General features: G+C 36.0%; 1 non-coding gene across 1 annotated transcript; it reads right to left on the reverse strand.

Moving 5' to 3' along the window:
* Window positions 1-21293: 21293 nt before the first annotated feature.
* On the reverse strand, window positions 21294-21401 carry LOC130959903 (small nucleolar RNA R71). Its single transcript, XR_009078893.1, has one exon. It is a non-coding gene; the product is annotated as a small nucleolar RNA R71 (small nucleolar RNA).
* Window positions 21402-23670: the final 2269 nt, after the last annotated feature.

Below are 23670 nucleotides of genomic sequence, written 5' to 3' on the forward strand. Positions count from 1 at the left end.
GAGCAAAACACGGTGCGAGCAGAAGAACACGGCGCAAGCGGAAGAACATGGTGGAGTAAAGCATAACACACCGTGAGCAGAAGAACATGATGTGAGCGAACATGGAGCGTGCTAGAGCAGTGATGAACACAACGATGGAAAGCAGAGATGAACGTAGAATGCGTGTGTCAATGTTGTGAAATTGGGAAATTTGAGTTAGGGTTGGGAGTTTTAAGTTTGAAATTTTAGGATTAGGGTTTTGTTCATACGTAATAGTGATGAAGATGATGAATAAATCTGTTATGTGTTTTTAAAATTTTTCTCCCTATTTTTGGTTTTGGAAGAAGTAATTTTCATTAAAATATTTTATGAAAAAAAATTTGCGACAAAAATACTAATCTATTTTAGGCAACATTTATAACGAGAGGTTCATAAAAAATCTATTAGCAATGCTTGTAATGTGTAACTTATAAATACATAATTGTTGCCTATTTAATTTATTGAAGCAACATTTTTTACGTATTCTTTAATTGATTAAAAGAGAACATTTATAACATGTTGACTAATAAAATATTGCAATAGTATTATTTCTTTGCAACAAATTTCAAGTGTTGCTTTTAACTAGTTCAGACAACACTTTTTAAGTGTTTTTTGCTATACATGTTGCAATAGCTGAAAATGTTGTAGTGGGAGGTAAAGTGTTTTATTTTAAAATTAATAGTTTTTCATTTAAGAGTGGCAAAAAGCTTATTGAGTAATTGCAAATAAATTATATGTGTTTTGTATGCCTAATTGATGAGAATTGATTGTGTTATGATTGTGAATGTTGATAAATTTGGTGTTGCTTGTTAAATTGAAATATGAATTGAGTTTGAATTGAGATTGTGATTGATGCTGGAATTTATGATTGTGAAAGTGAATGATAATTGATTCTGGTATTGGTATGATGGTGGTTAAGTGTGATGAAAGGTTGGTAAACTGTCGAGAAATTATAAAAGTGAGAGAGCCCGTAAGGAGGGTAAAGTCAAATTTTAAGGGAAGGTTCTGTCCGTATTCTTGTAAAAACAAAGGAAAAAGTGATTTTGTTTTGAAAACCTAATATATATATAAACTTATTTTGAGTAAATAATCCTCTGTTGAAAAAGATCTGGTTGCATAGTTACTCATTGAGAAAAGGGTTTTGTATTCAAAGTTTGAGTTATAAATTTATATTAAGAAGTGACTTGGGTTTTGAAATCATTGGAAAGAGTTTGAGAAAATATCGGTTTGATGTATTAATAATTATCGGTTTGATTCAATAGCAAGAGAACTAAAAAGGAGCTGAATTTTATTAAAATAGAAAGTGGCTTAGCTTCAAAGAAAGCATTTTATTTACCGAAAGTTATTTGCTATCTAGGAAGGTTTAGAAATGGTTTGGTTGGAATCCTTGAAGGTTGCAAAGCCCGGATTTTTAGAGGAAATACTGTAGAAATTTTATAAAACTTCGAGGATTGTTTAAAGCTTTTACTAAAAGAAAGTTGAATTTAAAAACTATATTATTTGCTTTCGATTTATTAAGAAAAGAATAAATTATGCTATGATTTTGAATTGTGAAGAAAAGAATTTTGTTTTGAGATCTTTTATTAAGAAAATGAATTTTTCTTTAATTAAATGTTAAAGAAGTTTGGGTATATGGAAATTAAAGGTTTTAATGCTAAGACTGAAGATATACCTATGTGGCGATGTGAAGGTAAGAGTGATTGTTTGATAATGCGGAGGTATCTGTAATTAAGCGGTGATGCAGAGGTATGTTTAATAATGTAGGTGATGCAGAGGTGTGTATATGTAATTGGTGATGTGGAGGCTTAATAAAGAGAAAGAGAATGAAAAGTGCTAATGCGGAAGTGGCCACCTGACTGATATCCTAAGATTGCTAATGCGGGAAAGTCCGCCTAAGTGATAGCATATTGTATGTGGAATGGGCCTTTGTGCCAAATTGCTAATGCAAAATGCCCGCCTAACTGATAGCCTAAGATTGCTAATGTGAAAATGTTTGCCTAATTGACATGAGTTCGCCCATGATGATAATTGTGCCTAACTGATACGGTAAAGAGACTATATTTGGGGTTCGCTCCGAGTAACGTCGGGTTGCGGGTAGACAACCGACGCATGAGCTCATGGCCTGTGTTAGGAACAGGCATGCATCATATTGTTTGCGCATTTGCGTTTGGTTGTGTTTTGCTTGTATTTTGATAAACCCCATTTTGAGGGTTTATCTTGTATCGATTTTAGGGGTTTTATCAATGATTCCACACGTTTTTCATATGAAAATACAAGACTTTGTGTTCCTTTCCTAATTTTACCTCATGGATGAAAACATACTTATTTTGCATTAAATTAGATACATTTCTAGTCTCCTCTTGGTGCCATTCGATGCCGTGACCTGTGTGCTAAGTGGTTTCAGAATATAGGGCAGGGATGAACCGGAAGAGAGAAGGAGAACGGGCGCAAAGGAAGGGAGCATGAGAAATTAAGCTTTGGAAACTTCAGCAAGGGCGCGTGCGCATACCTGGCGCGCCCACGTGGATTACACAGCTAGAAGTCAAAGCTAGAAGCCAAGCCACGAGCCGGCTTATGCAGCTGATCTCCATGGGCGCGCACGCGTACGTTACGCCTCCGCGCACATTACAAGATGCCCCAGTAGCGTGCACGCGTGCTTTGCGCGTGCGCGCCGATGCTCGAATATGATTTTTTAAAGAGTCACGTGACCTGGGCATGGAGACAGTTGGGGATCTCATCTTGGGGAAGTGCCTTGGCGGCAAGAGCTTAAGAAGACCAAAGGTTGAAGGGTTAAGGGACTTTTTGCTCATTTTGTGATTGTTCTAGATATTTTTGAGATAGTTAGTTACACTCTTGGAGAAGGAAGTTCTCATTAGGGTTCATCTTCATCCATTTTCTGAATTTTCAATCACTCTTTGGTGAGATCCATTGCAATTCTCAATTTACTTTGTTCATGTCACAGATCTTCTTCTCCAATCTCAATTAGTGTTTGTAATTGCTCAATTTTCATAGATCCTAGATTCAACTTTGTAGTTTTGGATTTTATCAAGTTCTTGAGAGTTTTATTTCCATTGTTGTTCTTTGTTAATTGTTGTTAGTTTCTTGTGTTGGAGCATTTTTAATTCTACTTTCGTCTCATTCTTACTATGCCTTTCATTCTTGCTCATCAATTGTTTGATAAAATGCCAACACTAGGTATGGAGTAAAAGTTTCTTGCTTGGCATAGGGTTTGGGCCATTAGAAGGAGTTGAATAGTTTATGTCAATTGTTGATTTGGAATTAGAAATTGCTAGTTGACTTGGAGTGCACTAAAGCTAGATTTCTCTAAGGTAAAAGTAGAACTTGTGACTCAAGTTAGTTACTCTCATTTGACTTTCTTCTATACCTAGGGGTTAACTAAATGAAGCAAGGCCTAATTGTTGTCATAATTGAAGGAACTATAAGGATAGAATTTCTAATGCCAACCCTAGGCCAAGTCTTTTAAAGATTGATTGTTTGTCATCTATTTTACTAAACCTTCAAAGAATCATAACAAGGCTTCCTAATCAATAAGATGCATGCTTTAGCGATTCCAAGGGAGGACGACTCGAGAGACTAGTACTCTCGATTATAGATTGTAGGATTGTTTGATGCGAAGTTTAAGTGTCGGTTAGACTATACTCACGATCATATTCATCATTGAATTCTATATCGGCATGATAAATTTCGTTTATCATATTTTCGCTGTGATTGTGCTGGTTGTCTTATTCTGCCTTGCTTGTGTGTTCTATTGGATCTCTGGTACTATTAGTTATGTGTTAAAATGTTTAAGAATTATTGTTGTAAATGAGTTTTGTTTTAAAGTTCAGAAGTTTTAAAGAAAGCAATTTAATTATGTAAAGTAAAATTAAAAAGTTACGGCATTCACTTTCCCTACTGAGAACATGGGAGGACGACATTCTCACCCCCTATAAATTTTCCTTTCAGCAATAGGTTCAGGAATCCTTGGCACGAATCCGTGACTAAACATCAAAGCTTTATGTATATGTGTCTGTATTTTTTGTATTTTGGTTTAGTCTTAGACTTTCCCCTCGCTATTTATTGTCTTTGATTTTTAGAGGGGTAGGACTTATATTTGAGAAACTTGGAATAGGTCTATGTAAATATTGCTATGTGAATATATATTTTTTTGTGAATAAAGGATTTAAAGTACAGACTAATCATTTTCTGAAATAAAATTCTGGTTCGTACTCGCAAAGGCTTGTTATTAAATAAAGATAGTATAAAATAAAAACGTTGGAGGTAAGTAACGTCTAAACTTTTAGTACGATCATGAGGTGCTAAAAGCTTGGGTGGTACATTAAGAATGTAGGAGCTACTTACCAAGAGACTTATGGACAAAATGTTCGCCAAGCAAATTGGTCGAAACATCAAAGTCTATGTTGATGACATGGTCGCCAAAACCAAAGTTGGCAAATCCCACGTAGACGACCTTGAGGAGATCTTTGCACAAATCCGACAATACAACATGAGGTAAAATCTTGAAAAATGCACTTTTGGTGTCCAAGGAGGTAAGTTCCTCAGCTTTATGCTGACAAGCTGAGGTATAGAGGCAAATTCAGAAAAATGCCGAACTGTTTTGGAGATGCAAAGTCCTCAAACAGTCAAAGAAGTCCAACGACTAACAGAGAGGCTCGCTGCTTTATCTAGATTCTTACACTGTTTAGCTTCCAAATCTTTTTACTCCTTTCAATCAATTAGAAATAAAAACAAATTTAAATGGGATGATGAATGTAAAATTGCTTTTTCAAATTTAAAAAATATTCTTTCAAAACTTCCCATTTTGCAAAAGTCTGAACTTGGAGAGCATCTTTTTCTTTACTTATCTATAACTGACTGGACTATTAGTTCTATTCTTGTTACAGAAAGGGACAAAATCCAACAACCTATTTATTTCATGAGCAAATCATTGCAAAATGTTGAGCTTCGCTATTCGAAGATAGAAAAGCTCACCCTTACTTTAGTCTTCTCAGCCAGATGTCTCTGACCTTATTTCTAAAGCCATACAATCAATGTCCGCACTAACCAGCCGCTAAGACAAGTGCTCACAAAACCAGAACTGCCTGGTAGACTAATAAAGTGGTCCATCAAATTATCCGAGTTTGATATCAAATACCAATCCCAAGGATCAATCAAATTTTAGTACTTGGCTAACTTTGTTGCCGAATTTACTATGCCCAATTCCGATGATGCGCAAACAGAATGCACATTATATGTCAATGGTGCTTTTAACCCTCAAGGGTCAGGAGCGTGAATTCTTCTAGAAGACCCAACTGGGATAGTTTTGGAGCATTCCCTACGCTTCTTTTTTAAGGCAAGCAATAATCAGGTCAAATATGAAGCACATATTGCCGGCTTTCAGTTAGCCATTGAATTAAATATTTCTGTAATAAAGGTATACTGTGACTCTTTATTAGTAGTACAACAAGTAAATGAATCTTTTCGAGGAAAAGATCCCCTTTTAACAAAATACTTAAATGTTGTCAAAACATTTATAACTCGTTTTTCAAAATTCAATATTCATTATATTCCTAGAGAACAAAATCACTGAGCCAACATCTTGTCAAAGCTCACCAGTACACAATCACATACTACTACTCTTTTACAATCCACTTTAATTACCCCAAGCATCAATTCCATTAAAATTTCCTACATTACTGACCAGGATGATTGGCAATGGCCTAATATCCAATACTTAAAAACAGGAAATATTCCATCTGAAATCACCAATTTTAAAAAATTCAGGAGACAAGCTTCATTTTTTACATTGTTAAACGATAACCTATACAGGTAAGGCTATACTCGATGTCTTTTAAAGTGTCTAGACAGGTCAGAGGCCGATCTTGCTTTGGCCAAGGTTCATGAAGGAGTTTGTGGCACACACATAGGAGCAAGGAGCTTATCCTCCAAAATTCTCCGAGTTGGGTTTCTTTGGCCGAGCTTACACAAAGACTATCATCAAATGGTGAAAACCTGCACAAATTGTCAGAAACACACTACTAGAAAATTAGTCATTACAAACGGATATTTTCGACGAATTTTATCCCACTGAAATACAGACAAAATTTCAGAGGGATTTTTTTGTCGGAAAACAAAAAAATAGATTAGCATAAATTACAGACGGAAAAGAGAATCCGTCTATAATTCTGTCGGAAAAATTAATTTTTTTCAGTGAGAAATGGTTACAGACGGAAAATCCGTCTGTAATTAAATAGACAAAATGCTGCGTTTTTACTAAATTATTACAGACGGAAAATCCGTCTGTAATTTAAATTTTCCGTCGGAAACATTGAGAACCCTAATCCCTTAAACTCTTGGAACACCATTCACACTCCATTCACACTCTGCATAACCATTCGCCCTCATCCCCTTAAACTCTTCGCCGCTGCAGCCACCGCAGTCTCTGCCACCGCCGCTGCAGCCACGCAGCCCCGCATCAGCCATCGCAGCTCTCCGCAACCCCACAGCCTTCTCCTCTGTTCGAGCGCTCTCCTTCTCTCTCTGTGTCGCCGTTGTGTTTCTGCCACTGCCCTTCCTCCTCGCTTTCATTCACGAGTCATGACCGTTCCTTCACTCCTCCATTGGAAGTAGATCTGAAGAGCCACGAACCGAGGTGTCGCATGTTCCTCCATCATTGAGTTCCTTGCTGTCATCGACAATCACATTGTGCCCCTCCTTCCACACCTCCTCCATACGCCATTTTTCCTTTATTTCTGAGGTAAGATTTGAGATTTTTTTCCTATTTCTTAGTTTTTATTTTTGTTTTTGTTCTTGGTGTTTCTTCTGATGAGTTTTCTTATTGTGTTGTTATTGTTATGTTCAACATTTTTTTTGAGGGATTTTGCTCAATGTTAAGGTTCTTAGTGTTGTAACATTTATGATTAGTGGAAAAATAGATTAAAAAACTGAATAAAGTGTTGGTGAGACATCTCCAGACAAGAAATTAAAAGAATTAAAGCTTACTGAAGATCAATCATATGTTTAACTGTTAGTTGTTTATGAAACTACCATAAGCTATTGAGTTTTTTGGGCCAATTGAGATGCTATAATATCTTTTATCATGCATCTGTTATAAATAAAGTGGAATTCTTCTGTTGAAAAACTGCATGCTTTGGATTTTAGAGACTCTTTTTTCTTCAATTGATTTATATTTCTTTCCTTTACTGATTCGTTTTGCTGTATACAAGAAAGAACTTCCATGTTATAGTATGGCAAATAATTACTTGAAGAACATATTAGAAAATGAAGGACTCATTTAGGATCATTTTTTATTGTTTGGATTTCTAGTTTTCTTCTAAACCAAAAAGGAAAAAGAATTTACATCCAAGGTTTATCATAGAAGTATTTAGTTTTCTAAACTAAAACAGATATATAAAAACTTGCCTAAATTAACAAAAATAAGGGAATAATCAAAATTAGATAACTTAATTGCCATGACTTTTACTCGATACACAATATTATTTATCAGTTAATTATTGCTCTACAGTCACACTGAATTGTCCAAAGAAAGAACATCTTGGTTGTTGGTTCTATAGTAATTGGCCTGGTCTGACTCCGTGAAATGCTTGTTCCACTATAACGTCCATTTTGGTACCAATTAAATGATAGTAAAGAATCATAGTACAAGATCTCAACCTCATATGTATTCTAACTTAACAACTGAGTTTAATGTATGTAGTGGTGAAGGTTTCTTATATTTTTAAATTATGCGTAATAATCATGTTTTCAGTTTAGTACATGAAGTTGTGAAGTTAGTTTAGAGTTATCATGAGAGTATATGTTTTATGTTCACAGCTTTAGTTTAGTTTAGTTTTGTTTTGCTCTGGATTAGTATTATGATCCTTATTAATTAGACGATGTAATAACATTTATGCATGCTTTGAGAGTTAAGCTTTTGTTACCTTCTCACATATTTGGGTCAGAGTCATTCTATTATGTCTTCTATTAGGATAACTACAGTAATTATGGTATTTTAAAAAGTGTTGCTAAAATTTAAATAATACATTTTATTATATGTATTGCTACTATATATATATATATATATATATATATATATATATATATATATATATATATATATATATATATATAGTCAATTTCTTTTTACACTACTATTATTAGTTGACGCCAATTAGTTAAAATCATACTACACAAGAAATCTAAAGAAAAGCGTGCACATTTCGCTCTAGCTACTATACTAGAACGGTTATTCTTCGCAGTGCTCTAACAATATTATTTGAAGGGCCTAGAAGTAATGATGATAGCAAGGGAAGTTTAGATAAGAAACTCATCGTATGACTTATTTGAAGGCTGATATTTGATATTTGGGAATCACAGTTATGGTAGCTAAATCTATACTAGACTGATTTGCTGTGTTTTTGTAGCTATATTTATTTGATCTAAGAACAACATACTTACTAAGTTAATATTATTGTCATGAAAGCCAATGAAACTTTGTTTTGTCTTCTTTTTTTCCATGTGATTTCATACGTCTCGCTCTAATGTTTGCAGGAGAAGTCAAGGTTTCGCTTTAAAGGCTTCTATGGGGTCTTAAACACTTGTTAGCTTATTCCCAAAACTATTTATGTTCCAACATTGATACTTTTTCAATTCTCTTTCTCTCCCTATTCTTTCATCTGCATGAGTTGATACCTTATGGAGTATAGAGAATTGAATAGTATAACTTTGTGGACATCAGAATGCTTAACTGTTAGTGATTGTTCACGTTTGATGTTTTCGATATATGGCTACCAAATTTGAAGTTATTCACTTGTTCATCTACAGGAAGACTGGGAAAACGTGTTGCGTGCAAGAGAGTCAGGCAAAGGAGTCTTAACTGCTCCCTTCAGGCTGCTCAAAACAAATCGTCTAGGCATTATCCTCACATTTGCTGTATACAAGAAAGAACTTCCATCAAATGCAACCCCACATGAAAGGATTCAAGCAACTGATGGTGTGTACTTAAATGTTTTCTTTATTTATTTGTTCAAAGAGCCAGAACAGTGAATCTGCGACACTGTGTTTCAGCTTGGCATCCACGTAAGTATTCAGATCTGAATCACTATGCAATTTTATGATTTTATCAACTCAATCTCTAAAATAAGTTTGGACGTTATGCCATCTCCTCCTCCTCCTCCTTCTTTGATTTTAAAATTTGGTTAAAGAATTACTTAGCGAATTCTGTGTTATTTTTTAGTATGCTGCATAAAACAGACACGTTCTTTTCTTTTATGTTCAAAATCTTTCTGTGAAGTTTTCCATGTTGGCAATTGCTACTTAAAATGGTTAGAGCTATGTATGATTTGAGAAATAAAGTTTTTGTTTCTTCTTTGCAGTCTTTTTTGCAGTCTGTATTCTGCAGCTCATAAATGAGTTCTCTTTTTGACAAAAATTCTTCTAACCCCATTTTATTTTCCCATGGACCATAGCCATAGTGCATAGTGAATTTTATGGTACATCCATCAGTTACATATTCCATTATTATTATCAATCTTTTGACAGAGAGATAAATTTCCTCTGTCCTGGCTTCTATCTGCACTCTATTTTTTATTAGAATTCTAAAAATAATAAAAAATAAATAAATTGAAAGATGTAGATATAATTGATGACTCTAAAATGATCTAATAGAAAAATAATAAAGATTATGAAATCTTTCTAATTTTTACTTTTTCTTTCATAAAATTGTAAAAATAAAAAATAAAAATTCAAAGCAAACATATATTTAGATTTTATGCGACAGCTATTTCACAACAAAAGTACATAAACACAAGAAATACAAATGTTTTAAATAGACAGAGACGGAAATCTATTTTTAATTTACCAAATCTATTTTTAATTTACAGATTGATAATAATGTAGCTGAAATTTAAGTTTCTTAATTAATTTTTTAATACTACTCCACAGGATCGACAGCTTAGAATTCAGCTGTCTCTCTGCTCCAAGTGACAGTCAGTGAGGTTAGCAAGCACACCCTAATTCTCAAAAAATTATGTGTGATTTGTTTATGTATTGTATTGAAAACATTGATATGGTTAAATATTGATAGAATGTTGTATGATAGATGAAATGTTGCTTGTGTTGGATGATTTATAGGTACTAAAAATATCGAATTCGTAAGAAATGTCTTGGCACCATCGAGTGTGGATGTATGATAGGTTGAATCCAACAAGAGGGGGTATTAAACCTGAGTTTTATGACAAGGTTGAGGAGTTTATAGAAACAATTAGTAAGTTAGATGTTGTGAAGTCGGAAGGAAAGTGTAGATGCCCATGCGTTAAGTGTAGATGCACAAATTATAAAGAGCTGAACATTATTAAGATGCATTTGTGGGAAAAGGGGTTTATGCCAAATTATTGGATTTGGACAGAACATGGAGAGATTGACGACATAGGGATTAATCAGACGGGATTCAATAATTGTGGGGAAGGTGGTTCAGGAAGTGGTGCAAATGTGGAAGAATGTGATATGTATGACATTAGCTGGGAAGATAACTCCAGAAGGTATCATGAAATGGTTTTCGATTCTGTTGGTCCAGAGGATCCTCATGTAGAGGCTAAAAACTTTTTGATCTTCTTGAGGCAGCTCAAAAGCCTTTGTGGGAAGGTTGTGTGCACTCTCAACTATCGATAGCTGTTAGAATGCTATGCATTAAGGCCGAGGGAAACCAATCACAGGAGTCATTTAAGCAGTGGGCCACCTTAATCAGGGAAATTGCTCCTGAGGGTAGTGCCATACCTAGGGATTACTATGAGGCTAAGAAGTTAGTGCAAAAGCTTGGATTGAAGGCAATCAAAATAGATTGTTGCTCAAACAATTGCATGTTGTATCGAAAAGACGATGCTGCTCTAACTAGTTGCAAGTTTTGTGAAGCACCTAGATTCAAGCCTATTTCCGATGGTGGTTGTAAGTCCAAGAGAGTTCCTTTTCGACGGATGCACTACCTACCCTTAATCCCTAGACTTCGAAGGCTTTATGCGTCAATGAGTTCAGCTCCGCACATGACGTGGCATATAAAAAACCAACGTGATGATGGTGTGATGACCCATCCGTCACATGGGGAGGCATGGAAAAGCTTTGACCGTATCCACTCTGATTTTGCTTTGGAGCCTAGAAACATTAGGTTAGGTCTTTGCTCTGATGGGTTTACCCCAAATATCCAATTTAGCAAGCCTTATTCTTGTTGGCCCGTAATTGTAATTCCATACAATCTACCTCCTGGAATGTATATGAAAGATCCTTATTTGTTCTTGACTTGCTTAATACCTGGTCCTAATAATCCTAAAGCCAACATTGATGTATTCTTGGGACCCTTGATTGACGAATTAAATGAGTTGTGGAATCCTGGTGTTTTGACGTATGTTCTTTACAAATATTGTTCTTAATTTGTATGTCTTAGTTGTCATGTAACTTAATCTAGTTGTCTTAAAAATTCAATATATTTAAAGCATAACTCTGTCCCACACCCATTATCACTGCTCTCTAAAAAAATGTGTTTTATAATCTAAAAAATGTGCAACTGCTACTGTGTTTAATCCATGACTAATCTAATCCCAGTTCTGGATTTTTCCATGGCTAATTTAAAATCCAGTTCTGTATTTAGGTTGATGTTTCATTAATCTAAAGAGAAATCTCAGTGCTTATTAATCTCAGTGCTGTATTTAAAATCCAGTTCTGTATTTAAAAGCAAAGATTGGGACTGGTTTATTAATCTCAGTGCTTCAGATTACCCTCTTGTGACTCAAGATGGTTAGTTGTACGGCTTATAGAAGAAATGTTTCTGTTGCCCTTTTTAAGCTTCTTTTGCTCAATGATTATTAGACTAATATACAGGTGTATGATTCTGCAGATCTTCTATATACTTTCTTGGAGGTAGATAGAAATCTTCTAATATACAGGTGTTGATTGTTGATCCAGGGCTTTACCAGTCAAACAAATCTGAAGTATTTTGGGTCACTCCTAATAGAAATTTGCCAACATCATTTAGACTATTCACTGGTTAGTTTTCTTTTTTCATCTTGTAATGATTGAGTTTGATCACACTTTTCTAAAGGTTCATTTATGCTAATTTGGAGAAGAATAGTCAATTAAGAGAATGAAACCAGAAATAAATACGTGCCTGATCTTTCTTTTTCATACTGGTATTAGTATTTCCATTCTGCTTCTGATGCAACCATTTCCCAATAGTACTACTCATTCTTCTACAGTGACCAGAATGTGTGATCTTACCTGGCTGCAAAAGAGTACACCTCAAAACTTTCATTGTACTACTATAATCAAGTTTAATTATTCTACTTGTGCTGATTTGGTTATTCTACTATGGCATGTTGATAATTCTGGTGGTTGATTATTTAGTTGGGAAAATGTGTGAATCAGTATGTATAGTGGCTGATTTTTTTGTGTACACAGCATTATTTAACTATGCTCTGCACCCTCTCTAAACAAGTGTATCTATGCTCTGCACCCTCTCTATGCTTAATATTTTTACTTATATTCTGCAGATAGTTTTGTGCATAATAGTCCTTTAATATATGTAGGTCATGGCTCCTCGGGTCAAGGGTAAAGGTGTCAAGGGTCATAGAAGTTCTCGCACCACTGCCGCAGCCGCTATTTCAACCACCTCCACCTCTTCTGGGACTTCGGTTGTGCCAGATTTTCAGTCAGGATCACTTAGCCAGCAACCGTATTTGATGGTACCTAATCCAGGCTACACGGGTCTTCCTCCACCAAGTTGGCCTACTCCAGGATGTATGGGTCCCCCTCCTCCACCCCCTCCTCCAATTTCGATTCCTCCTCCGCTTCGCAATTCCAATCTATTAGTTGATTCAGAGACACCTGGAAGCTCTAGTACATCTCCTCCATCAGAGACTGCATCGGTTCCTAATAGTGTCACAAAAGAAAGATTGGTTCCCGATGGAAAAACAAGGTAAAATTTCTCTTGTAATTGGTTCCTTGGATAAGAATCACACACGGTAATTGGTTCCTACACCATCTAACTCTCTTGTAATTGGCTCAAAATGGGTGTTTGCTATTAAGCAAAGTCTAAATGGTTCTGTCCTCTGATATAAGGCCAGGTTAGTAGCTTTAGGAAACCATCAAATTGAGGGAATAGATTTTACCGAGGTCTTTAGTCCTGTAATTAAACCACCTACAATTCATCTTATTCTAACCATAGTCTTATCATCTAAATGGCCAATAGTACAATATGACTGCATCTAAATGTGTTTACTACTATATTTTAATTTCAAATTAAAGTGCTAATGACTTAAAACTATTTTTTTAGTTTCCTAACTTGTCAATTCTTTATGAAATTATCAGTTGGTTACCTTTCCCTCCTGGTTCTCAGAAGATTACAGAGATCATCAAGAAACGATATGATAAACCGTACAAAAAGTTTGGAGATGTCCCTCTTCCGACAAAGAAGCTTTGGTTTAAGGAATGGAAGGTAAAAGTGTTGGATTGAATAAAATTATTTTGGATTGAATATTGTTCATGTGATTTGAATCTTATAAGTAGAAACTTGATGAGTATGTGCAGAGCCACTTTCTTATTGATGATGATGATGATGAGTTTTTCTGGAGGGCTTTCAAGTATAGGACAAGTAAGCGATTTAGCCAAATGATGTCAGATATCCGTGAGGGTGTGGATACAACCCACGAATGGCTAATTCCTGCTTACAAAAAGGTGTTGGAAAGGTATTGGGAAACAGATGAGAAATGGAACAATATAAGGAAAAAAGCAAGAGAGAATCGAGCGTCACTCTTAGGTGGTTCTGTTCATTGCGGTGGTTCTATTCCATTGAGCTCAACTATAGAGAGGATGGTAACATAATTTAAGTGGCTTTAGATCTTATTTAATAGACATCTATTTATGTAAAATTTTTTTATTTTGTATTTTATGTGGAACAGAAGAAGCAGTTGGGTCGTACACCAACCCACGAGGAGGTCTTCAAAGAAACCCACACACTTAAAAGTGACAAGTCTAAATGGGTGGACAAGCGCTCTCAAGACACTCATGTGAGATATAGCATAAATGTTAAATTAATCACCTTATTTATACTTACCTAGTCATGTTTTCCTTTCTTTTTATAGTGCCTTTATCTTCTTTCCTTTCTTGTTCCATTTTGCTCTTTCTGTTTTTTTAATAATAAGTATGAATTATTAGTCATGTGTATATGGTAAGTACTAACAGTGTACTAGTTAATTAATTTGTAGTATATTGGGTAATAATAATTGCTGCTATGCGGTTTTGGTTTTTGTTGTCATCATTCAATGTGAGCAAGTAATGTATGCACTGTGATATGCATATATATGGTTAGAAATGTTTGTAGTTTGGACCACAATGCAATCTGATCTGAATTTAAGATAAAACATAATAGCGATGCTGATGATAATTGTCTTGTAGGCATTTATATACTTGTGTCTTATTGAATTAATTGATTATTCCCACATCTTCTTGATGAATATATGTATATATTAGATAGACAAATTATAATAATGTTTCTAGTGTTTAAGATTTTTGTCTCTGCTTGAGAGATGTGGTGGCCAGTTAAAATTTGATGGACCATAAACTAACATTGGATGCCAATTGCTGGTGGTAGCAAGAAACATTAACTGTGTAAGAAATTGTGATAATAATTTGGTCTTTAGAGTTACTTTCCTTTAGAGTTTGAGATATTCACAAATCAACACGTTGGCCTAAGGACTTAGATGCCTCTAGATTTGTCTCTGCATCTCTGCTATACTTCCACCTTTAAATCAACTTGAAAATCAACTCACCAACTCTATTTTGGTATCTCTTATGCATATATATATATATATATATATATATATATATATATATATATATATATATATATTTGCTGCACTGTGATATGCATGGCTATTTGTCTTAATAATAATAATATAATTGATATAACCATTGTGCAACAGGAGAAGTTTATAAAAAAGTTAGCAGAAGTTCAGGCCCAACATGTCGAGGCTCAAGCACAAGGAATGGAGCTACAACCAATTGATGAAGATTTGATTTGGGAAGAAGTGTGTGGTGGGCAAAAGTAGAATCGAGTTTACGGAAAAGGGTCATTCTTTTCTAACTCTATTAAGTCTGGAACCACTTCTGCCAATTCTGTATCTGGAAGAGCACCAAGAAATCAAAATTTTGTTCCTGATTTGCGAGAATAGATTCATAATCTCAATGAAGAGCTTTTTCAGCGTGTTACTCAACAAACAGATGAGCGTATTAGTAAGTTGTTAGATACACGCTTGGCTCCTTTGGAAAAGACTCAAAAGAAGTTAGAAAAGTTGGAACGGGCAATTGGAAAGGCCAAGAAAGAAAAGCTGAAACAAAAGAAATGGAATGAGGCTTATGTTAGCTATTATGAGAAGGTTAGAGCATCAAATAGTTCTAGTGCAATTCCACTACCACTGCCACCACCGCCACCCTCAATGTCTTCGAATGAGGACTGTGATGATGATGAGGATGAAGATGACACTGAAGACTATAGCTGATAGTTTTAGCATGGTTGAACAATATACTAGGAATTATAGTTGATGATCAATACATTTTGTTTATATTTTGAATTATATTGACTTGCTTGTTTATAGTACTTTTCTTTTAGTTTGATAATACGATGAATTTGTTTATTTTTTGAAATATTATATATATTCGAATATAAATTAGATAAAAATTTGTATTAAATTTATATTTATTTTGTATGAAAACAAGTTTATTTTGTAATTAGAAAAAGTAAAAAAAATTCTATTTTACCTTACAGACAGATTTACAGACGGATTTTCTGTCTGTAATCATGATTTTCCAAAGTTTAAATTACAGACGGAAAATCCGTCGGAAAATCCGTCTGTAATTAGAGACGGAAAATCCGTCGGAAAATCCGTCTGTAATTAGAGACGGAAAATCCGTCGGAAAATCCGTCTGTAATTACAGACGGAAAATCCGTTTGAAAATCCGTCTGTAATTACAGACGGAAAATCCGTCTGTAATTACAGTCGGAAAAATCCGTCTGTAAGTTCGTCGCCTTCGGAAAATGGAAGGAGAATTTACAGAGGAAAAATCCGTCGGTAACTGGTAAAAATCCGTCTGTAATTTTTCGACGGAAAACAAATCCGTCGGTAAATAATTTCCGACGGGGCTTTTACAGAGGGACAAAATCCGTCGGTAATTTCGTCGGTAACCAAAAATCCGTCTGTAATAAAGACTAAATCTGTCTGTAAATCTGTCTGTATTAATCCATTTTCTAGTTGTGACATGCTCCAATAATATATATGACAGCCGAGTTATTACACCACTCCGAGCTAAGTTGGCCATTCTATCAACAAGGGATTGACATCCTCGGCCCTTTTTCTATTGCTCCAGGACAAGTAAAATTTTTAGTTGTAGCAATTGACTACTTTTTCAAATGGATTGAGGCACAACCACTAGCCAAAATCACATCACAACAAATGGTTTCCTTTGCCTGAAAACATATTTTATGGAGACTTGGTATACCTCATGATGTCATTACTAACAATGGTTACTAGTTTGTTGACCATAATTTCACATCTTTTTTGCAGAACCTGAAAATCAAACAACATTTCTCCTCAGTTGAACATCCACAAACAAATGGACTAGCTGAAGCCGCCAATAAGGTCGTCCTACACGCTTTAAGAAAGAAACTAGATGATGCAAAAGCCCTTTGGGCCGAGCTTATTCTAGAAATCCTATAGGGTAATAACACCACTACACACTCTACCACTAAAGAAATCCCGTTCCGCTTAGTCTTCGGGTCTGAAGCAATGATTTCCTTGGAGATCTCTCAATCCTCACTAAGAACACAGACAAACGATCATGATGAAGCTCGACGAACCGAGCTCGATTTAATTGAAGAAGTCTGAGACATAGCCTCTGTCCACCACCGAGCAATGCAGTAGAACATAGCTCGGAGGTACAACCAGAAAGTCCATCCCCACTCATTTCAAGTCAGCGACTTAGTACTCAAAAAGACCGAGCAAGCCAGATGACATCCATCCCATGGAAAGCTCACCGCTAAATGGGAAGGCCCACTCAAAATCCTTGAAGTCCTTGGAAAAGGAGCTTATAAGCTCGAATCCTTAGATGGTACTATGTTACCTAACTCCTGGAATATTTCTTCTTTAAAGCAATATTATAGCTAAAAGGTCATCTAATAAATCATTATGGCAACAAAAATCCAATCTATTATATACTTTTTCTGATCTATATATACTTTTTCAATATATACTAATCACGATCAAAACCACGTCAATCATTATCCGATCTATATCATCATCGGATCTATATCACCTATCTTCTAAACTACGACTATCAATAGTCATCAAATCTCAATCAGATACCAATACTTATTCATTCAAGATAATTGTTCAAATTAAAGTCGCATCATTTTCACTTGCACAATCAAACTAAATTATCAATCAAATCACCAAACAAAGGTGAATTAACAAGATATTATCGCTCAAACAAATTCAATCCTACCAAACCTTTCTCAATCATGGGGATAGATACATCAATGGCACTCTATCACAGCCATTGCCTAATTCATTCAAACATTGATCTACTAATTCACCAAGTAATTAGTCATTATGCAAATAACATCAGTCTCAACATAATACAAATTTCAATAGCCAAAACAAATTGGCACCAAGGTTCATCAAACAACAACCACATCATTAGAAGTGATTAAATATGATCAAAATGTAGAAAGTTTAACGGCTAGCTATTACAAATCCCAACAAGAGCCAAGAGAAATCATCATCAATCAAACATTTTAAACTACCAAAATAAAAAATTTCTTTAACAAACTACATCAACTCAATCTGCCAAGTTATCATCCCCATCCTTGGCAATATCTTCATCATCCACTAACAATCTATCACGAACAACTTTACTCGGATCCATTACAAAGAAATCAGAATCAGGAGCTAACAACTTGGCCTGAGTAACAATGCACTCAAATCCTTCAACAAAAGAATCCAAAATCTCAGTCTCACGACAACTCTCCAAATTCTTCAACTTCACTGTAATACCCATAACTTTTGAAAAATCCTATTTTGAACTAATTTCAAGTCATATATTTATTTACAATTTTAATTTCAGAAATTATTTTATTAAAAATAATTAAAGGCAGTTTTGATTAATTGGATTTGAAGTAAATTAAGATTTTTATCCAAACTCTATAATTATGGATTATTTTTCTATTTATGATTTAAAGTTTTAAAAATTCTAAAATAATGAGGTTTGGCTATTTAAATTAGAATTTTATCCAATTTTACAATTATTGAGTTATTTTCTATATTTAAAATATAAAGTTGGTAGTTATGAATTAATAAGAATTTTATATGATTTAATTTTAGATAATTTATATTATATAATTTAATACTTTAAGTTTTAAGAATAAAGAAAATTAATTTTATTACCATGTATTTTCAATTAGAGTAATTGATTGAGAATCAATTAGTATTTTAATACAACAAATAATATTTTAAAGTAAGTTTTAGAAATTTAATTTAGATTTCAAATTAATACTCTATGCCCCAATTTTATTAAAATTATCTTACTCTAATTAAACCTAAAATCCCCAAATCAAAACCCTAATTTTTGACCTAACCCTAACCCTAGCTACCCAACCCCCTCACCCAAACAACACACTCACACACACTAATCAAATCCCTGCCACCTTTACCCCTTACCCAACGGCAGAAGGAAAAAAAGCAGGAAAGAAAGAAAGAAGAAAGGGAAAAGAGAAGAGGGGAGAACTGGAGAGGGAAGAAAAGAGGAAAAGAGGTGATACTTGTGGGCGTCATTGCCACCGTTGCTGCCGTCATGTCATCGCTAGGAAGTCAGAACTGAGGAGAGAGAGAGAGGAAGTTTGCAAGGAGAGAGATAGAGTAGCACTGAGAGGGAGCGGTCGCTGCCACCGTCTAGCCCGCGTCGCCGTCACGTAGAAGGCCAGAACCAAGGGAGAGAGCCACGCGAGGAGCAGGAGGCGTCGTCGTCCCGTGGAGGAGCTCACGTCGCCGTTGTAACCATCGAGGTCTTCATTATCGCAGTCCATAGAGGTTCGTGAACAGAAGAAAGACTGATAAACCACTATTTTATAGTTTATATTGTGTTTAATTGTGTGGTTTTGTCGTGATCCTTACCCACTTATTCATCAATTTAGCATGCATTTAGATTTCCTTCCTGAATTTATTACATGTTTGAAAATTATTTCCTAGAGACTTTAATTATTTAATTTTAATTCTCCTTTATTCCACCCGATGCCGTAATCTGTGTGTCAAGTGTTTCAGGATTTATAGGGCATGAATGAGACGGAGATTGGAGAGGAAGCCAGCAAAAATAGAAGGAACACAAGAATTTGAGGAGATAACCAGCGAAAAGTGACGCGGTCGCATGGCTCACGCGACCGTGCGAAGGAGCGCAAATTGCAGTGACGCGACCGCATGGCTTGCGCGGCCGCGCGGATTGGAAAGCACAAGCAACGCGGTAGCGTGGACGACGCGAACGCGTGAAGAGGAAAAGTGCAAGCGACGCGTCCGCATGGACGACGCGATCGCGTGACATGCGCGATCTGCATAACCTGCAGAATCCGAAACCAGTGGACCCTATTTCGGCCCAGTTTTCGGCCCGGAACAGCAGACTAGAGTCAGAGAATATGCAGAAACAATAGAGACACATTCATTTAGTAATTTTAGATCTAGTTTTTCACTCTCTTAGGTTTTTCTCTCTAGTTTTTAGAATTTTAATTTTCAATTGGTCTTAGCATTGGAACATTGAGAAGAGTTATTTCCTCATCAAGACTTCATCATTCTAGTTTGTTCTCTTAACTTGGTTTTATTCTTCCATGTTCTTTGTTATGTTCAATTTTGTCATTCAGATACTTTTATGATTAATTAATGCAAGGATTATTTCTTTTAATTTAATTTCAATTCCAATAATCATGTCTTCTTTTAATTCCCTTTCATGTGCCATGGATTCTTTATTTACAATGCGTGAGTAGTTTCATTACTTGATGGGGAGTTGATTAAAAGGAACTCTTGAGTTGGAAGGATTGAAGGAAAAATTTGTAATTGGGTTAAATGTTGGATTGCTATCCTGTCACCGATGCCAATCCCTTTGAACTAAGTGGGTTGCAACTTGTGAACAGATCTGGCATTCCCACTTGTTTGACTTTCCCTTACCTAGTAAGGGATAACCAAACAGAACAACTATTAATTATAAATTAATCTTACAATCACACCATCAATGATAGAGATTCTAACCAATCAATTCCCACTCAAGGCTTTTATTTATATTATTTAAAATTCCTCAATTTAAATTCCAATTTACTTAGCTCAACTTCTTGGAATATCTGATTAATAAAACATCACACTTTTCTGCAACTCGTTGGGAGACGACCTGGGACTTAAAACTCCTAGTAATTTTAATTTAAACTTTCTGTGACATATTTCTAAATTGATAGGCAGATTTTCGGTGAGTTAAGAACTATACTTGCAACGTAACCATTTAAATAAATTTTTAATTCACCAGCTTCTGTACTCCATCAATTTTTGGCGCCGTTGCCTTGGAGTTGCAATAGAGTGCTAATTTTATTAATTAGAATTTATTTACTTGCATTTTATTTAATTTTGCTACTATGAGCTGCATGTTTCTTCCGTCAAGTGACACGTTCACTTCCTGATCCACGCTTGCTAATATTCGATCCTGAAATTGAAAGAACAATTTCACGAATAAGGCGAGAACAGCGTAGGTTAGTCCGCTCTGAGGGCGGATCTGAAAGTGAATCTAAGGAAGAAACCAGCCCCCGTTCTACTGATTCGGTTGTTTTATGTGCAGAAAACATGGCAGCTAGAAGAGTTACCATTCAGGAGGAAGGAGCTCCCGATTTTACAATGCAACCGTTTCAAGCGCATCATCCAGCGGTAGCTACGGATTTTGAAATAAAGACCGCACTGCTAAATTTGATGCCCAAGTTTCATGGCCTACCTGCTCAAGAGCCTATCAAGCACTTGAGAGATTTTCAGGCAGCCTGTTCTACTGTCAGGCATGATGGCACTGATGAAACTTCAATTCTGCTGAAAGCTTTTCCGTTCTCTCTTGAGGGAAAAGCAAGAGAGTGGTACTACACTAAACCTCTAGCAAATGTGTCCAACTGGGATACACTCAGAAAGGAGTTTCTGGAGAAATTCTTTCCATCTGAAGTTACTGATAAACTGAGGAAGGATATCTCTACAATTGTTCAGGATGACAATGAGACTCTCTTTGAATACTGGGAGCGCTTCAATAATCTTCTGGAAGCATGCCCTCACCACATGATTGACAAGATCGTGCTACTCAGCTATGTCACACAAGGTATGAGGCCCCAAGATAAGACCACATTGGAAAGTGCCAGCAATGGGTCTATGAAGAAGTACAAGACTACTGATGAAGCTTGGCAATTGATCAGTGATTTAGCTGAATCTACTCGGAACCATAGACAGAAGCAAGGCCGTTCAAGGGCCGTTGCAGAAGTATCTTCTGGCATAGAGACTGCTGCTCTAAATCGAAGCATCTGTGAAATGACCAACCTGCTGAAGCAAATGCAATTAAATCAACAAGCTCAGCAAACTCAACCGCAGCAAAACCAACAACTAGTTCCACAAAGAATTTGCAGAATTTGTGCTGATTATAGCCATTACACTGATGAATGCCCGCAGCTCCAACAAGAAGACAATATGGTGGCATCCACTCACAACTTCTATGACCGCCCCAACCAAGGGTACAATCAAAGTGGAAATAATAACCATGGATGGCAGGATAGTTCAAACCAGAATTGGAGGGACAACAATAATAGGGGAGGCAGAGATAATCAGGGAAATCAGAGGTGGAATAATTACAACAACAGGCAGCAAAATCAACCTTACCGAGCACCTTACCGGAGGCAAAACCAAGGACCACCGAACAATCAGCAGCAAACCTCTCAATTTACTCATTCTTCTGTATCTTCTAATGAAGATTTATTACAAGCTTTTGAGAAAAGACAAATGGCCATGGAAAATACCATCATGAACAGTATTAACGCCAGTCTGAATGGTTTCACCTCTACGCTGCAAGCTTTTATGACACAACTTGGTTCAGCACAAAATTCCAGTAACCAACCTTCAAGCACCACTGGAATCCCCTCTCAACCATTACCCAATCCAAAGGGAGGCATTAATGCCATCACCCTGAAGTCCGGAACCACACTGCAGAAGAGGAATCAGAAGGAACCAAGCTCACCAGAATACGCCTCAGCTGAAGAGGTGGTAGAAATCGAAGATGTTGAAGAGGAAGAGGATATACAGGACATAGCTGAAGAAGAGATAGCTCAACCACAGGAAGAAGCACAAAAGGTGCAGGCACCACAGAAAATACTACTCCCATTCCATTTCCACAACTTGCAAGGAAGCCTAGGAAGCAGCTGGAACCTGATCCTAAAATGGTAGAAATATTCAAAAAGGTTGAGGTAACTGTTCCCATTTTGATGTTATTCAGCAGGTACCTAAATATGCAAAGTTTCTAAAAGACTTATGTATCCATAAAGACAAAATTAATGAATTAGAAACTATTCCTTTAGGTAGTTCTATATCTGCTTTAATGGGAGGATTACCTGAAAAATGTAGTGATCCAGGTCCTTGCATAGTTAGTTGTACTATTGGTGGTGTAGTAATTTATGATTGCATGTGTGATTTAGGAGCATGTGTCAGTATAATGCCTTTGTCTATATATGATGTTTTAAGGCTCCTTCCCTTAAAAAGGTCGGCAGCTCGTTTTGTGTTAGCAGATAAAAGCATTATTACAGTGGTTGGAGTTGCTGAAGATGTTTTGGTGAACATTAAAGGGCTCACATTTCCCACTGATTTTTATATCTTGAAGATGCCCCATAATGATTCAGATAAGCCATCATCAATCCTACTTGGAAGACCATTCCTGAAGACATCAAAATTCAAATTGGATGCTTTTTCAGGGACATACTCCTTTGAAATAGATGGCCGCATAGTAATCTTCAATCTGAATGGAGTCATTGACAACCCCCCAGAAGATCGTTCTATCTTCCAGTGTGATGTCATAGACGAAAGTGTGGCTGAAATTCAAAAGGAAGAGTTTGAAGAGAGGCACACTGGACAAGGTCCAAGTGTGGGGACCCTCTTAACTGACAATGAGGACACTTCGCCATTTTCACAAGCCCCAGATAACCCAGAGCCTGCCCATAATCAAAGTTAGAATTGAAACCTCTCCCTCCACATCTCAAATATGCTTACCTTGAGGATGAGCAGAAGCTTCCGGTTATTATTGCAAGAGAACTGACTTCTCAACAAGAAGAATAGCTACTTGATGTGCTGAGGAAGTATAAGAAGGCAATTGGGTGGAGTTTGGCAGACATAGTGGGAATCAACCCTCAAATATGCGAGCACAGAATATTTTTAGAAGAGGGAGCAAGACCTATCCGTCAACCACAAAGAAGATTGAATCCTACCATCTTAGAAGTTGTCAAAAAGGAAGTGACCAGACTATTGGAGGCCGGTATCATATATCCCATTTCAGACAGTGAATGGGTAAGCCCAGTAC

The sequence above is a fragment of the Arachis stenosperma genome, unplaced genomic scaffold, assembly GCF_014773155.1.
Source record: "Arachis stenosperma cultivar V10309 unplaced genomic scaffold, arast.V10309.gnm1.PFL2 arast.V10309.gnm1.Scaffold_100025, whole genome shotgun sequence".
Taxonomy (NCBI): Eukaryota; Viridiplantae; Streptophyta; class Magnoliopsida; order Fabales; family Fabaceae; genus Arachis; species Arachis stenosperma.